This window comes from Octodon degus, unplaced genomic scaffold (assembly GCF_000260255.1).
Source record: "Octodon degus isolate 3935 unplaced genomic scaffold, OctDeg1.0 scaffold00080, whole genome shotgun sequence".
Lineage (NCBI taxonomy): Eukaryota > Metazoa > Chordata > Mammalia > Rodentia > Octodontidae > Octodon > Octodon degus.
In genome coordinates, this window is record NW_004524656.1 from 5,946,134 (window position 1) to 5,952,281 (window position 6,148).

The window sequence follows — 6,148 nt, forward strand, 5'->3', positions numbered from 1 at the left end:
TCTCTCTCTCTCTCTCTCTCTCTCTCTCTCTCTCTCTCTCCTCTCTCCTCTCTCCTCTCTCCTCTCTCTCTCATCCTTGACAAGCATCTGCTGTCACTGGAGGGCCTCTGGGCCGCTGATAAGCCCACCTCACAGAGAACAGTCAGGGTCTTTAGGGGCATTTCCCAAGAGTGGAAACAGTGACACAAACTCTTTGACTTCTCCCTGAGGGACGGCAACTTCCTGGACCTAACTTGGGAATGGCGTGAGTCAGAGTAAGATTGTAAAAGCTGATGACTTCCTCCAAGCCCTAGGTGCACAGGAGCCTCTTAAAATAGAAGCATTGGGCTTATGGCCCAGAGGAGAGGGAGCCCCATAAACCTAAATTGCCACCGTGCCTTGCCTTTCACTAGTTTCTTGCTAGAGGTAGAGGTCGTTGGGTGCGTTTGTGTTTTCTTCCCTGAGGCCCAGACCTCTGCCCTTGTTCCCTGCCCTCCCTCTGCTACTTAACCTGCAGGGCTTTTCTCACTCCCATGGCAACAGGGCCTTCCAGCTTTACAGACTCCAAACACAAACAGCTCAGTCCCGCCTTTGTCATCAAGCCCCACCTCCTAGAAACCTGAATTCCTTACCTGAGCCTTTGCTGGCCTGCCTGCAGGCCTCCCCCAAGGGAGGCGCTCTTCTGTGACCTTGACAGAGAACCTCTAAGGCAATTAAGGAGATGCGGCCACTGCTTCTGGAAGGTCTCTGAGAGCTCAGTGTTTTGTTCCAAAAGTCACTTTTCCTCCAAATATCCGTTCAACTTGAGACTTACATACCAAGGCTTCCGTGGCTCCAGTTTATAGAACTTTTTAAGTGACCAGTGGTCAGAAAAACTCCTCTTTCTTAGAGTTGGGACCAGAGAGGTCCTTGTCCACGTGTCCTTCCCACCTTGTCCACTCTGTCATTTTGGTGGTGAGAATGTTGAGCATTAGAAAAGGCCTGCGCAAGACCACGGGCAGCAGCGACATCAGCAGCATCCACCTGTGTTGCCAGTAAACTGAGAGTTCTTTTGCGGCATGTCTGCTAGCAGGGCCACTGGCCCTCAGCCCTTAGTGCCACAGATCTGGGCCCTGATTCCACCATCAACACCAGTTAATGCTGAGCTCTCTCGTCCACACTGCCCACTGCAGGCCTCTGCCGCTCCCAGCTAATTCCAGCCGCCTGCCAGCCGTGTCACTGACCTTCCGCAGCTGGTCTCTGGAGCTCTTCAGGGTTAACAGCCCTAAGTGCTTAATACTTTTTAATGTGACCACTCTGCCAGGCATAGTAGCGCACACATGTAAACCCAGCACTCAGGAAGCCGAAGCAGGAGGATTGTGGGGAGTTCGAGGCCAGCCTGGGCTACAAAATGAGCTCAAGGTCAGCCTGAAGTACATAGTGAGACTTTGTCTCCAAAAGATTAAAAAAGAAAAGAAAAAGAATTGGAAGCCAGCCTGGACTACATAGTGTGTTCAAGGTAAGTAAGACTCTGTTTAAAAAAAAATTAAGCGCTTGGGAGGCTGTAAACAAAAGAATCACTACGAGTTCAATATTCATAGTGAGATCCTATAGACCCTGTAGACCCTGCCCTAAATACAGAAAGGAAAAAAATAAATAAATAATATATATATATATAAGTTTAAAAATAGGATACAGGGCCAGGGAGATAGCTCAGTAGAATAAGTGCTTGCCTGGCAAGCATAAGGGCCTGAGTTCAATCCCCAGTTCCAAAGGAAAAAAAAAATAGGATACAGCACATAGTAGATATTTGACAAATGCCCATTTTTCTCCCATGCCTATTTCCAAAACTACACCATTAAAGCCCCCCTGAGATTCTCATGGTGGGTAATCCTCAGCAAATGCTTGACGCCTCAGCTGATCTGCATGCTAAAGGTTAGGAAAGTAAAGTAGGTCTAGCTTTGCCCAAACTGCACAGAATTAGAGAGAGAGGGCCACTCATGGGCATGCTCAATCAAGGCCTTGGTCTCTGAGCTCCTGATCTGCCTTCTGGGATGACAGCTGGCTATGATGAGCTGCTGTCTCCCAGGCTTCTGGAGACTGATAGGTTCTCCGTGAAGCAGAGAAACAGGCAGAAGGAAAAAGGGAAAGGGCTTTATTTTCTTTGAGAACACAGAGAGAATTCAGGGAGGCCCTGGAACTCTCTGAACTGGACAAAGGAAGGCGGAGGCTTTTATGGTCTTGTGTCAGGGCTGGAGTTTGGAGGGGATGTTTAGATATACCTGAGGAAGCTGATTGGGGGTCTTCCCTGAGGCGGAAGGAAGAGTGAAAGTGAATTATGTCCTCGGCTAAGTTGCAGAAGAAGGGGGAGGTGGCCCTAGGAACACAGGCCTTTGTTTTAAGGGCATCGGCCACATTAGATGACCACCACAATGATTTTAGCAATTCACACTAGGGCCTGAACCTATCAGAGACAAGGACACATCTGGGGACCAGGGACGGAGCTTAAACCCAGGGTGGCAGTGTGCAAGAAGAGGAAGAGGTGTATTTGGGAGACGTGGAGCTGCGGGCCAGGGACCAAGTGCATGCCTGTAATGCTGGCCCTTGAGCGAGGAGAAAGGTGGATATTCCCAGTTACAGGACAATGGACAGGACAAGAAGAGTCTTCCAGGGACAGAGAGAAGAGGCCAGTCTGGCTGAAGCAGAGGGTCCGAGCTGCACTAATAGCCCAACAGAGACTGGAAAGCTGGAGTCCTAGACAGAGCAGCCTCACTGGCCTCAAGCTGACCTGGCCCTACCTGCTGGTAGGTGACCACCCAGAGGTGGGGAGCGGGAACAGTGGCTGGGGTAGCAGGAGGGCACCTCAAGGGTCCATCACCACAGGAAAGAAGCATAGCCCCCCGAGCTACCCTGGCCAGGCGCAGGGACTCAGGCGCAGAGCATGCCGCACTGTTTGGCTTTTCAGCTGCGCTGAGAGCAGCCAGCAAGACCGTCCATGAAGACAGCTCCTCAGCAATCAGGAAGTGGGACTCAGAGAGACAGCATCCACCGCGGAGCTGGCTGAAGGGGTTGGAGAGATGCAAAATGGCCAGGGCCCTGGGGCCTGTGCAGAGAAGAACCTGAGAGCAGGTGAAACAGAAGCAGGACACCCAGGTAGGGCTCAACTGCTGCGGGGCTGAAACCTCCCGCCTCAGCCTCCAGCTGTCCTCGGCACACCAGGGCTCCAGTGCAGGCCTCTGGCTGTGTCCTTGCCCACAGGCCCTCTTCCCCCACCCCAAACCTATCTCTGAAATCCAGCCCTGCTCCTTGCAGCTGTACAATTTCAGGCAAAAGTGCTTCATTGAGAACAAAAACTCCTCCATGACCTCACCTTCGAGGGCTAGTGGGATTTAGATGACTCAACCCCTCAGAGCCCAGGGGTCTGTCTTCTATTTCATGCTTGCTGTGTTTTATTTATACCATGCCCCACACTGACCTGATCTCTCGAGGGACAGTCTGCCCTCTCCCCAAAACATTTTCACCAAGCAGCCCTGCACGCAGGCCTGTTTAGACAGCCAAGCACGTATGGCAGCAGCAGCAGCACAACCAGAGAAGCTTCCAGGCCTCTTCCTACCGTCTCTTCCAGAACAAAGGCTGTCCTCAGACTCAGTTCTTCTCCTTGTCCTCCTCCTTGTCTTCTTTCTCCTCCTCCTTCTCCTTCTGTTCAGATAGGGTCTCACTATGTAGTTCAGCCTAGCCTTGAACTCACCGAGACGCTCTGGCCTCAGCCCTCCAAGTGCGGGGATTATAAGACCCAGTTCTGACCAAGCTGGGCCCTGATCAAAACAAGTTACAGCTCAGGTTCTTTTTGCCTCAGTGCTAAGTCCCGAACTCCCACTATTCTTCAACCAACGCCCAAGCTCTACCTGCTAAAATTCTTTACACCCTCAGATTTTAGACTCACATCCCACCTCTCCTAGGAAGTTCCACCGTGTGCCCCATCCAAGGTGGCCACTGCAGGTTTGGGTTATGCTACATTTGGTCTCTGGCCTTATAACTCAATCAACTGTATTCCTGTCTGTCCACTAAGCCAGGAGTTCTCAAGAGAAACTTTAAATATAAAGTATCTTTATTTAAAAATTTTGGAAAATGCGTTATATATAATTGGCATACAAATTAACGAAAAAAAATCCAATTGTTGGACATGCTGACAGAGTACAAGAAATGTGAGCTCAGAGCATCTTTACCACTTTCATTTCTTCCGACATGAAACTATCACCTCTGATACTTACATGCCTAATCTATCATGTCCTTTAAGTCCTTTTCACAAATTATACCACATACATTTAAAAAAATTTGACAGGCTGGCGGATTTTTCTTTTTTTAGGGGGGAACTATTTTCAATGCAATTAAATATTATCAAGAACTTATATTCCTAACAGCTCTGGTTTTGCTCCCCCCAAATTGGACTAATGTACGTATTTTTTACTGCTATAAGGAGACATTAGGGGGCTGGAGAGATGGCTCAGTGGTCTAAAGCACCTACTTAGAACAAGCTTGGCAAGGCATCAGGGACCGCGGTTCAATCCCCCAGCACCACATGCCAGCCAGCCCCGCCCCCTGGTGGGCTGAGCTGGCCACACACACACACACACACACACACACACACAATAAATGTAAAATAAATAAATAAAATAAATTTTAAAAAAAATTTTAAAAAAAAAGGGAGACATTAAGTGTCAAGGCATCACATTACTGACATAGCTACAAAGTTACACTTAGGAGGTTCCTCGTGTCCAGTGACTCACACATAGTGGGAGGCCTGGGAGCCCCAGTTCCCTCCTAACCATCTCTTGGTGGCCACCAACAGAACAACACCTACCTCAGTAGAGTTAAATGAAAGGGACGCAGCACCCTGTCACCACAGGCACCGATTTACTGCTCTAACTCCAGCTCCCGTGGCTGTGGATGCATACATTGCGGACTCACTCGCCTCATGTTCAAATCTGTCGTTCAAATGCTTTGTACGGTACCATATGAGATGTTCAGATCCTCAGAAATTTTCCGAATAGTCAACCGCTTGTTGGACTGAATCATTTCGCTCACTCTTTCGACATTCTCTTGGGTTTTTGAGGTGGAAGGACGTCCAGACCGCTCCTCGTCATTGACAGACTCGCAACCCTTATGAAATCGCTCAGACCACTTGTAAACAGTCTTCCTGGTTACTGCAGCATCACCATATACTAATTTTATCATTTCATGTGTTTCTTTAGCACTTTTTTGCAGCTTGAAACAAAATTTCATGTTAATGCGTTGTTCATGATCCATCATTAATGCCACTCAACTGGAGCTCTGACTACTGCCCCAGGCAAGTTGAAACTTGTCACACTGTTACTTAGGTTTGATGTGCTCTTCTATGGAAGATCCCTACCTTTTTGTTGGATGGCCAAATCCCATCCAACATTCACTGTTTTTTTGTTTTTGTTTCTTAAAGCACACCAGATACACTTAAGGGTATCTCACCTCATCAGAGGCACTTTCCTGTAGCAACTATAGTGACAACTGGTGTCAGGGGAGCACCCAGCTTCAATAACTTGTACTGGCTGTGTTCAACCTGCACTTGGGATTCCAGGCTGCTGACCAGAGAGTGCTGGACACAAATCCCAGGGCCCAAGGTCAGCCCTGCTCAGGGATGGAGACACCCGCCTGGAAACCATTAAAATGTTGTGGGGATCCTCCCGTCAACCTCCCGGGAAAAAAAAGCGAGAAACTTTAATATAGCTCAAAATTATTGATAACCCTAAATGACTTTTGTCTGTATGAGTTTTATCTATCTTATATACCAAATTAAAGTTAAAATTTAATTCTGGGTAGATGGAAGAGTGGTGAGCAGGAGAGAAACAAATCTTTCTGATATTTGGTGTCTGAACCCTGGGATATAGCAAAGTGAGAAAGAGAAGGAGGAGAAAAGTGGATCCCTGGAACCAAGCAAGGATCTAAAGCAAGAACTAAAGCCCATGCTTTCCAGCCTTGGAAAATTAATAATTAACACAGTTTGTCATTTTCTAGGCTGTTTGACCCCATTATTAATATTATTATTGCTGATTGTACTCCATTAGCCGAGGTGACATAATTGTTCTAATCAGTTATGTCAAGACTGAGATTGTCTAAGAGTCATAAAATATACTATAGGGAGGTGCTAAAGAATCAG